At 35.2% G+C, this 12,318-nt stretch overlaps 1 protein-coding gene across 7 annotated transcripts in view; it reads right to left on the reverse strand.

Annotated features, from left to right (window-relative positions):
* The window catches only part of BIRC6 (baculoviral IAP repeat containing 6), a 316,937-nt gene that overhangs the window by 58,015 nt on the left and 246,604 nt on the right, over positions 1-12,318 (reverse strand). The window contains exon 67 of one of the 7 annotated variants that reach the window (XR_003568132.1): positions 1,579-1,751. The exons of the other annotated variants lie outside the window; for them this stretch is intronic. The gene's annotated coding sequence lies outside the window, so the exon portion shown is untranslated. The remainder of the gene's footprint in view (positions 1-1,578; positions 1,752-12,318) is intronic. 7 annotated transcript variants of the gene reach the window in all.

The raw sequence follows: 12,318 nt of genomic DNA on the forward strand, positions 1-12,318 counted from the left end.
TAAAGTCAGGAGGACCTGAGTTCAAATCTGGCCTCAGACCAAACACTTGACACTTACTAGCTGTGTGACCCTGGGCAAGTCACTTAACCCCAATTTTCTTTAAAAAAAAAAAAAAAAGGAAAGAAAGAAAGAAAACTCTTCTTTCATCCACTTTAACTGTTGAATTCCTTCCTGTTCTTTAAAGCCTTTTTCAAATATTATTTCCTCCAGAAGGTAATTTCTGATCCTCATTATCTGTATTTTCCCCTTTAGTCTTTGCTCAGTGGTTTATCTCTTTTAAGAGATTCATCATGTAGTGCTGTATTTTATAGCTATCTGTATTAGTATTTTATTCATCTATAAGCTACATAAGGCCACATTCTAAACTTTCTACATTTGCTGCACAGTTTGCCTAGCACATAGTTGTCACTTAATAAAAGTTTACCATATAATACGATTCAAGTACTACATGAAGAAGGGGGAAATTTTCAGCACGTTGATGACAGGAGCTGTTCCATTTCTTTTTATCCCAGTGCCCAGCACAGCAACTACATAATGCTTGTTGACTAATTGTTTAAGAACACATGATCTTTCTAGGGACTGAAAAAGGGGATTGTCTCTCAGTTAATAAATACAGGGATCTTGTCAAATCACATCAACCTCGCCAGACAACTGCAACAAGAATTCTGACAGCACCTCATTATGTTTGGAAAGTTCTGTGGTATTAACCAATTGTTAGACAGGATGTAAAAGTTGTTCCTAAACATCAGGACACTAGCTAGCAACACCCAAACCAAAAGGTTTTAAAGAGAAGGAAAGGAAAAGTGTTATGATGCTAGTAACAGTACTATATGGAATCAGAAGATTTATGGAAATTATCAATCAAGTGGATCCACTGAACACTGAAATAGATCCACTTCAAAGAAAAATATCTTACTAGGCAGAAGGAGGAATACTAAAGTAAAATACTAATTTCAACATCTAGGGTGTTCTTCCCTTGAACAATCACATCTCTTTTTGGTTCAGGGGGAAGGGTTTAGATTTTGGTGGTCAACCACAGTAGCACAATATTATCATTACACTGACTCCTTTTAAAAAATATTCATAAGCAATTAACTAAACTTAATCCTAGTTCCTTTGAGAGCTGTAGAACTTCTTATTCCTGAATAAAACCAAGAATCTGCTCTAGAAAGACAATAGCTTACATCAGCATTTTTAGATCATATAATTGACACTCAGATGATTATACAGTGATCTCACAATAAAAGAAAATAGTAGGGTCATAAAACTAGTATTTCATAAGAGCCCTTTACTAGATCCAAGTAAGAACAATTTTCACTTGAACACTTCTCCTTATGATGTATACAGAAAAGAAAGAAGATTAAATTCCAGATGGTAAGAGCACTTCAAATACATGAAGAACATATACTATCTGTATAATGCTGACAGCAACTGGTCACTGACACTACTGTTATATCCAGTAGTGTCATATCTATATCTATATCTATATATATATACAGATATATATATAGATATATATAAAGTATTTAAGTCACTGTCAACCCATATGTAGGCCCAGCTCATGAAAAAAGGCCATACCTTGGCTCATATCCTGAAGTCTGTGTGAAAAGCTATTTGGGTTCAAGGCACCTAGCTGGAAGTAGATCTTTGTGACAGACAATGGATCCAACATGGTAAAAGCAATCAGCGACGGCCGCTACCATGGTATCCGCTGCTTTGTGCATACGTTGAATCTGGTTGTGATCACTGCCCTGAAGAAATACGAGGAAGCAACTGTAGTCGCTATTGCACAAAACATCTGCAAACATTTCCACTATGTTGTGAATTCCACGAACCAGCTAACAAAGTAAGCAAAATATATAACCTGAACTAGGACATGAGCAAAATGGGCAAATATTTCCTTAAAAGAAAAAATAAAGTTCAACTGAATGAACTGGTTTTGCCAATTAAAACAGATTATTTATAAATCTTTGGATTATTAATAATAGCTCTGGTTGGATCATTTGGTCAAAATTGGGAAGACATGTAAAAACACCTCAGCATTTAAAAATTCTTCTTCAAATTAATATACTAAAAATATCAATTTTTGGAGGGTGGACAATATATAGGACCAACCACTTCAGGACTCAACACCTCAACAGAAGTCTATATAGTCACAAAGATAATATACAATTCTGCCATTGCATAAGGAACTTGAAAGCTACATGCTGAGACACCTAGGTATAGAACTATTCAAAGCAGGTAGAGCTTAAGAGAGACATTCTGGAGGTTCAAGAGAGTAAACTTCTTATGATTATCTCCAAATTGAAAGAACAAACACAAAATTCCAATTACTCGCACATTCTTGAGCCATATGCCATAATGCAAAAAATTTTAAGAAGCAACTCACTAAAAATGAGTACAGATATATACAGACATTTACTTTGGATGATCTATGTATATTTTCTTATCAATTATAAAAGATTTGAATATATGCCTATGAAAAGTTTAGTGAATAGCAGAAAAAATCTCCTAGAAGAGGTTTTTAACTTGGAGTCTGTAAACTTATTTCTAATAATTTTATTTTAATATAATTAGCTTCCTCTGTAACCCTATGTTATATGCATTTAAAAACAGTTCTGAGAAGGGGTCCATAAACCTCATGAAAATGCCAAAAAGATTTAGTTAATAAGCCCTTTCTTAGAAATAAACATTTCAGTTTTTGTATATGTCATTTCACTTACTGATTATTTTAGTTATCTACTTGAATTCACTCTAAAAATTATGAAGGGTTGTATTTCATTTTTGTCCTAAATGAACAGAGGGTCAAATAAAAATGTCACCCTGTTTGGAAAGCATAAAGATAAGAGGTGGAAGAAATAAACAATTACATAAATTTAGGAGAAGTGTTTCAGAAAAAGGGTAGGTTTCCAATAATATAAAAACAAAGACTATTCTATGTAGTTTCTTAGAACAGAAAGGATGCTCAGAATAGAGAAACTTTCATAATTCATGATAAAAGTGGTAGATCAAATTGATAACTCTTGTTGCTAATAACGTAAGTAAAAAAAAAATTATGAGTGACTCCCACTATCCAATGCAAATTTGGGTTAAAATGCAGAGCCTCCTATATAGTACGGTATGAGGGGATCTATTAACTCCAAATCTATACTCTAATGCTCTACCACTGGATCTAAAATTTTCATCACTGTATTTATTTTTCTTGATTGAGTACTATTTAAAGAAGATCAATGTGAAAGCACAAATATTCTTGAGAGAGAGAGTAACAATTTAAGATCCATCAAAGTAGATTACTTTATAAAAGTAGCTCCCTGCCAGCTAATAGACAGAAGAACTGGATGGAAACAGGACTGGATTTAGTACACATGAAGGGGCCAGAGGCCTACAGTGGATAGTCTTAGCATGTTGAGGTGTAACCTGCATGTAATTTCCACTTTTGACACTAGTGGTGTGACTGTGGACAAATCATTTCACATCTTCTGATCTTAGTTGCCCCATGTGTATGAGGAGGATGTAGGACTAGATGACCTCTCAAGTCCCTTTCCTGTCAAGACCCAGGATCCCAAAAGACACAGCCTTTGTCTTTATTCTCAAACCCTGAAGGGAGCTAGTTTAAGGGAGAGTATTATAAGGATTTTATTATGTAATTTCACTCCTTGAGGGCAGAAGCAGCTTTGTTTCTGTCTTATATATATTTATACCTTTAATATTTGTTGAATTAAAAAACAGAAAATAAAAATTTACACTTAAGATGTTTAATTGGATAAATATAAAAGAGTAATAAATAAATGAAAAAATAAGAAAAATCTGGTAAAAATGTTATATTGATAGAAGACATTTCTTTGACAAAAGTTTAAGAAGTACATAAGGTCAATAAAACATTAAAAACTGGTTTTAAATCAATGACTAGACTCTCCAAAAAAATATCTTTTGCCAATAACTTTTAAGAAGCAAATCAAAGTACTTGGGGATTTCCTTAACTGGCAACAAAGAAAGTCAACTTTTGAGGGTAGGATCTGTGTCTTATTTAAAATTTTTATCTCCCCAAGGGTCAAGCTTGTTCTATATAGTAGGTGCTTAATAAATGTTTACTGCTGATGATTAACAAATTCAAAAAAAAATTTTTTAATGATAGTACAATAAATCTCCCTTTTAAAATTTTATTGCCATGGTCATCAAATCCATTATTTAAGAACAGTCTCTTGATATTAATGGAACCTTTACTTTAACAAGAGTAGTAAGCACAAAGGGCTATAGGATCAAAGTTCCTTCTTCTAAAAGTTGGGAACATTAAATATCTTACCTTTGATTCTTCATCATGGCCCTAGAAGTGACCCTAGGTTATCAAAAGCTATGTTGGCAGGGTCCAAATTCTGGTACATCACTGAGACAAGGAGTGAACCTATGAATTTTTTGTTTGCTAGAGGCAGCTCTAGGTCAGTCATTCAAAACACATTAAGTGCCTACTATATGCCAGGCACTATATCAGGTACTGGGCTACAAAGAAAGGTAAACATGGTCCTTGACTTCAAGGAATTTAGAATCCAATTGGGGATACAACATGCAACAAACCGAACAAACAAGATGAACTTCCTCTACCGATGCCATTCAATATTTTCTCTGCAACTTACAGTCTTAAAAAGTTGCCTGAGGGCACTAAGAGCCTATACCAAATTGAAAAGGTCTCTGTTATAGGCTTTGTGATGTGTCAGTTGTACAAGGACCAGACTGCCTAATCTCAATAAGCTTATTACTAGAGGGTTATGTTTATCAAATTAGTATAGTAAAAAGAGTCAAATCACTTAAACCTCTCCAAGTCTCAATCTGTAAAAAGATGGAGGTTAGATTAGATCATATGCAAGATTTAATCCACCTGTAATGTAATCACCTAAGTAATGCAGTTCTTGTGAAGACTATCTAAGCTCTGGAAGGGATATGATTTATAAAGATGAAATATCAACATCAATGAGAACAAGGATCCATTGAAGTGTAATTTATCTGAATGTTTCTGTAACAATTTCCTTGAATCTTGATTTCACTTCATTTAATCTACTTTATATATTTCTAGGAGAAAAAAAAGCACAATAAAAACTGCATGTAGAAAGAGGTCATTGGCTACTATAAATGTCTAGTAGACCAATTGTTAAATAAATCTAAATTTATTCTTCAGCTGCTTAACTAGCCAAATACTAATTAAGTTGTGATGCTTGCTGTTGGTGAGGTTAACATGCACAACACTTTATTTACTTCCTGACTGGCACAAAGCAGATGTTTAATACAAGCTTGTCCAGGAGGCGGCAGTGATTAACTGTAATATGTAATCAAACTGGAGCGTGCCAGAATAAATCAGAAAACCAAATATTATGTGCAAAATTAAGTGAAAGATGCAAAATACTTGAGCAAATCTATTTTTGTTACATGTGGAGGCTTTTTTGGTGCTATTTCATTTTTAAGGTCTTAGTTGTTGATAAAGTCAAGGTTGCCAGACTGGTATTGTTTCTGTATTTTTGTTCCAAAGAGAAAAGGAAGAAGGTATTAACTACTGCCAACACTTTCCTTTATTTAACTAAGAAATCTGTGAGTTTGGGAGTTACTGTGCTATTTTTTTGAAGGGGGTGGGGTTTGAGGATTATTATTGAAGATTATTAAAATCCTGACTGTAGAATTGTTTGTCACCAACATAACAAAGCACAGATACTATCAACAAGGAAACAATGGTTGTTAGGCAGAATGCTTCTAATTCCTTAAAACTAGTCTTAACACATACTTAGGAAGGTATGATATACCCAGGTCCAATTTAAGGAAACAAGGAGCTTACCATAAGACTTAAAAAAGTAAGCTTTACTGAAGGGATGTGTGTGTGTGTGTGTGTGTGTGTGTGTGTGTGTAAATGAAAGTGTGGTCAGGGAGAATAAACACAGGAATAGGCCACTTGGGAACCCAAGAGGGAACAGGCCACACTCTCTCCAATCAGTAAAATTGAGTGGGCTTTTACAGGGTTCTTTTCTGGGTCTAGTAGGAACAGGCATTGTTGGAAAGGAATGGGCGGAGTGAGGTGAAGTAGCAAGAAGAAATACAGTCAAGCTCTATCAAAATTCCTCTACAAAGATTTAGAAAATGTAGCAGACTAAGTCCTATCAGGAAATCCAAGAATAAATTTAATAAGTCATTTATCCAGCTCAGGTCAGTACAGGAAGAGCCAGGTTTGCAGACAGTGAGTACAGGTTTTGGTTAGGGATGTGCAACATAGAGCAGTCCACAAATGGGAACTAAAAGAAGAGCAAGGTTGTATGCAAACAGAGGTCCAAGATTGACAAAGGGGACCCTAATCTTGTAAGAATGGGTGCTAAATGGCAGCTCTCAAATCCAGGTCAGACTTAGGAGGGGACCTGACCTACAGGTGAGGCTCTAGGACAAGGTACAATTAAAGGCTATAGGCTATGTATTGGGCAAGGAATAAGTTCAGAATCAAAAAACATCCGTCTGGTTCTTTCCACAGGAGGGGACAGAGTCTCAGTTCCAGCCTTCAGACTAATCTGAAGCCTGCAGTGGAATAACCAGGGCAGGAATCCCAGACCAGAGGGGAACCTGCTGTTTTTTCACCATCAATCTGCAGCTGATTATGACAGCAACCGACTAATGGATTTCATCATGCAGGTTTACTTACAATTAAGTGAATTTCTGAAATATTCCCATGATGATCAATTGCTTCAAAAAGAAAAAAATGGGCTATTCTTCATATATATATATATATATATGTAGAGAGAGATATATAGGTATACATACACACATATACATATATATGTATATGAGAAAAATATCACTAAGGGTAGTACAGTACCTTTTTAAGGTGGAATATAAAATATTTAAATATATATATATATGTATATACTCAATGACTTAACTCATCAATTTGGAAGATCCTTCCAACTATGCAAATCAAAACTCATCCATGTCTGCTTTGCTTATATGACTCCTTCCATACTGCCTCATAATTTCAACTGAGGAGGACCATCCAAAGTGCTGAAGGTATTCTTGATTCCTCCTGACACAATACAGATACCAGCAGAGCACTTGAGGTGTCCACTATAGAAATACTAAAATTTGAAGGGACCAAAATAAACTGACACAGGACCGTATTTTAAGGCTTTGTAATCTTAGGTTTCTCTTCAAATTAGAGAGGTACAGTACAGGAAACCCTCCATATTCTCAGATTTGTGATCTGAAATCTCCACATACGGACTATATCAATATAAGTTCTCTTTACAAGCAGAAAGAAAGGTCTTTCAATGTCTGTATAGGTAAGGAAAAAAACTGGTGGATCACATACCTAACCAAAATATAGGAGATCCCAAAAGTCTTGATTCAGTTTCAAGCTAAGACGTTTGGGACACCCTATATTCATTCCAATCATTTTAACCCTTGGTTGACTGAAGGTTAGGGGAGAACGGCTGATTCAGGTTGGTTCAAAATAGTCACTCCTGCTTTTAAAAAGATCTACTACAAAACCGCAAATTAGATTTATTTAGGTTCAGAGCTCTTTTTGAAAATGCAAAACTTCATGGAAGAATTAAATCAAAGCAACTGGACTAGTAAGGGAAAAAATTTTTTGTATCAAATATCCTGTTAAAAATCTGATAGCTGGGGGCAGCTAGGTGGCACAGTGGATGGAGCACTGGACCTGAAGTCAGGAAGACCTGAGTTCAAATCCTGCCTCAGACCAAACACTTAACAGTAACTAGCTGTGTGACCCTGGGCAAGTCACTTAACCCCAACTGCCTTAAAAAAAAAAAGTTACCAATCACTAATGATGAAAAATAAAAATGAAAACAAACCTAACATTTTTGCCTAGGGCTTCTAAGGATGTCTGCTAAACAACTGAAAACTCTGGCCAAAACTCAACTTTGGTTTTGGAAAATATATCAGAACAAGTTTGAAAAATTGTAAACCATCACATTCCCCAACAACCCTATATCATGCTTATCCACTCACTAGCCAGTTGACCTAAACTTTTCTTTCCTACTGGTTCAAAGAGGAAAAGGAAGAGGAAAAAGGATTTTCCCTCAACAAGAGGTAGTAAGTACATGTGTTTCTCACCCTTTCCCTGTTTGTATTTAACAGTATGCCAGGATCTCCCTTCTGGCAAGCACCTTTAGGATTATTCCTGTCAAATCCAAACAATCTATTATATATAAATCTTGCAAAGATTTTGAAAAATTCACAAACATTTTCTTTAAGCTTTCTCACAGTTAGCAATGACAACAAATGCTAACAAGATATTGAGTTAGATTACATTCATTTTTAGGTTAACTTAAATTTAGGGTGATCTCTATAGGGCATAACATTTAGAAAACAAATCTATCGATGCAAATTCTTACCTGGCCTACAACAGCCATAGACATTAAAGATTGTGAAGTGAATGGCAGTTTCAGGAAAGGAGTTTGAGCACATACTTAAAGCTTTCTATTTCTCCCTTGATATAAGAATCTTAATATATCTCACACAGCAGAGTCCTATCTACTATACTAATACATACTCAGTCCCAATTAGTAAGAATAAATTTTCTGATGTAGTCAAATGATTCAAATTCACACTGCATTGGGCTCCACTGGAACCAGTTACCATATTTTACATAATTATAATTTGGGATAGGTTGAATAAACAATACCTGGCTGAAAGCTGTAGCATTCATCTGCCCATCTCTTGACTGGTAACAGATAAGAAGAATGGGGCTTAACTGGAAATTCCTAGGTATATTAAAAAAAAAAAAAACCCTACTCCAAGAACTGTTTCTATTACAGTGGCTGGTCTTTGCTTAACTCACTACTACCAAAGTACTTAACTATACACATTCTGAGTAACAGAAGTACTCCTGAACTAACAAATATAATTAACTTTTAATTTAAAATGAATAGTATAAACAGACAGAAGCAGGAAAGTGGTGTCCTATATAGGGGACAAAGTAGTTCAATGAAAAGATAATCAATGGAATGCCACAGGTAAGTTCCAGTAGCAACAATTTCCAATGCCAGGGGGGTTGAATTGGTGATGAGGAGGTTGTCTGCAACAGTAGTTATTGGTACATGAGTTATCTAAAAGCTTATAAAATGGGATTTGCTCGTAGTAAGATATTTTTGTTCCCTAAAACATCTAAATTTCCACAATATTTTCCACAATAAAACAATGTATATTGTTTTATAATGTTCTATAATGTAGAAAATCAGCAACAGCCAGTTTATATGTTAATTCCTCTAAGTCAATAAGCATTTATTAAGCACTTACTATGTACCAGGCCCTGAATTTAGTACTAAGAATATAGAGAAAAGTAAAAAACAGTCACTCACCTTAAAGGGTTCACATTGCACAAGGTGTGAAAAAATGCTAACGACTATGTACATACAAGATGTATACAGGGTAAACTGGAGGTAATATTAGAGGTAAGGTCCTAGTATTAAGGGGGAGAAGGAAAGTCTTCTATAGTACAAATTACTCTAAGAACTATGCAATAAAATATAGAAGCCTTTATCTGTCTTTCCAACATGATCACCTCAAAAATAAGTCTCAAGCCTGACAGTATGTATAGTGACTTCTAAGGTTTCTTTTATCTTAGAAAAGACAAAATTTAAGACTTTAAAACTAAATATAGTTTTGGGAACAGAATGGTTAGATTAAGCTCATCAAGGTTATTACAATTTTTAATTGTATACTTTCCCTTTAATTTTGAGTCAAATGTTTTGTTTTCATTTACTTATTTACAACCTATCAAGATCCACCATGAAGGATTTATGGAGAATAAAAAAAAACAAAACAAAAAACAACTGTACCGAAGGAGTGCTGTTGTCTACATCAATGGAGAAAGAATTCCCATTTGTGGTATCATGGATCCAATTAAGTCCTGAAATAGGTTTCATCTACATAGAAGACAATTGTCTATAATACACATTCAAAATATATGTTATTTTATGGAGCTGTGGAGATGAAAACCACCAGCCATTATCACCATCTGGGGTTCTTATGAAGAGCCTGAGGATGATTGCTTCCATTTCTCCAACTGAATCAAAATAACATAGTCTTTCCATAGGCTGCTGCTGGGATGTGTGTGCTACTCTCCTCTGCATCTAAATTGGAGAGCTTCCTTAAAAGATCAGCTAATATATCACCTGATGCAATCAGTTTCTAGTCCTCCCCCCCCCCCCCCCCCGGTTGCCTCTTAGTTCTGATGACAAACGTGATTCCAAGGCAGGTAAAGAAATGGAAATGTTTTCATTATTTGCACAGGCTTCCTGAGTTTACAGAAAATAAGAAAATGAACCCAAATAAAATAAATTACATAAAAACATAATTTGACAGCCAGAATTGATGTTTTGTTTACCTGCTTAATTCTGATAATGACATATTCTATTCACTCAACCTGCTTAGCAAAGGAGCTTGCTCAGCTTCTTCATCAAGACTCATATGTTTTAGATTTGTGGTTTTTTTTTTTTTTAAACATTCTGAGGCTATGTAACAGATCTGCCTTGTTTCTTAACATCTGAGAGCTCCAAACTCTACTATGGTAGGGCCCAGATATGAAGCAGGTAACTTATTGTGCACCTTTCCTAAGATGACACTCAATGGCTGTGTCCCACACCTGGAATGATCTTCCTCCTCACCTCTGCTTCTCAGCTTCCCTCAAGTCCTGGACAAAATCCCACCTTCTCCAGGAAGTCTTTCCTGGTCTCCTTAAACTCTAGTACCTTTCCTCTGCTGATTATTTCAAACTTATCCTGTATATAGCCTGTTTGTCCAAATCAATTCTATGTTTTCTTCCCCACTGGGATTGTTTTGCCTTCCTTTGTACTCCCAGCACAGTACTTAATAAATGTTTATTGAAAGACTGATCCTATTTTCTTTCAATGAGACAATTCATGGAGTCCTAAAGATCTATGAAAGAGAAAAATCAATGCCCTATTACAATTTTTAAAGGATATTAATTTTTGTCATTGTAGTTCTGTAAGATATTCCACTTCCCACCCCAAACCATGTCCCTCCAAAGTATGATTTGGTTATAATGAAAAGACTGTTAGAAATCACAGTTCTGAGTGAGGGGGGCTAGAAATGAATGAGATATAATCAACCATGAGTCATGGTAATGCATTAAACAGAGAAAATTACAAAATAATCCAGAAATCTGAATGGCCCACAAATACCTATTTAAATTGTAGAGTGAGGGGAAAAAAGCAGAAAGAGGTTGCTAAGAATTACGCAGTTTTAGATTAACTAAACACATAAACAAAGGAGTTAATATACTATGGAACCACACCAATATAGAGGTTCTCTAACTGTAAGATAAAAAGTCATTATTAAGTGAAAAAAAAATCAGGTTCTCCTTGAAGGACACATAATTTTATTACACAATTAGTCATTTTGCCTTGTATTGTACTCATACTAAACACAGGCAAAGGGAACACCAAGAAAAAAAAAACAAAACTATGATTTATATGTTAATCCTTGTTTGTTCCCTCATTTGGAAGAGGATCAATGATATCACAGGGTGATGTCTTTGTCTTGTGCATGAAGTGGATTTAAGTGAGGCAGAGTTGTACAAAGTCATCAGCCTCACTAGCTCTTCCAGAGTCATCAAAGTCGAGTGGTAAGACAATGATATCGCAAAGACTGAAGAAAGGGATCAATCTGTTACCAGTGACACTTGGTGGGATGAAAACCATAACTACAATATTGTTTTGGGGGAGTAAAAATTACTCAAAATAAACAAGATAGGCAATTCAGAAGGACAGTAGCACTGCATATTAGGAAGTGATATTCGTGTGAGAAAATAAAGGAAGCAAAGGTGGAGGAAGCATGGTGGAGTACCAAAATACCATTAGAACTTCAGCAAGAGTAGGTCATGCTAGACTAAACTTATTATTTCCTTTGATGAAAGGCATACCAGACAAGTAAATAAATGCTATGACAAATACAGTTTACTGAGGTTTTAGCAAAATATGTTACAAATTCTCCTATGTTATTTTTGTAAAAAGAGGGCTGTGAACTAGATAAGTCTGGAGAGGTGGTCTTAATACCTGACTGAATGGAGGGACTCATATATTAGTTATCAAAGGTTATATGTGGATCGAGGAGGTCTATAGAGGAGTAGCTAAGGGATCTACGCTTAACTCTGTGCTTTTTTATATTCTTATCAATGTCTTGGATTACGAAAAGGTTAAAATATGCTGTTCACCTTTCAGCCAATCATGGATCCAAGTATGTGTAGAAGGTTGTTCTCCTTCTATGTATCATTGCCCCCTTGCATGCCCAAGGTCCATTTGCCTGGCATTA

This window comes from Vombatus ursinus, unplaced genomic scaffold (genome assembly GCF_900497805.2).
Source record: "Vombatus ursinus unplaced genomic scaffold, bare-nosed wombat genome assembly UNPS02009062.1, whole genome shotgun sequence".
NCBI classification, from domain to species: domain Eukaryota; kingdom Metazoa; phylum Chordata; class Mammalia; order Diprotodontia; family Vombatidae; genus Vombatus; species Vombatus ursinus.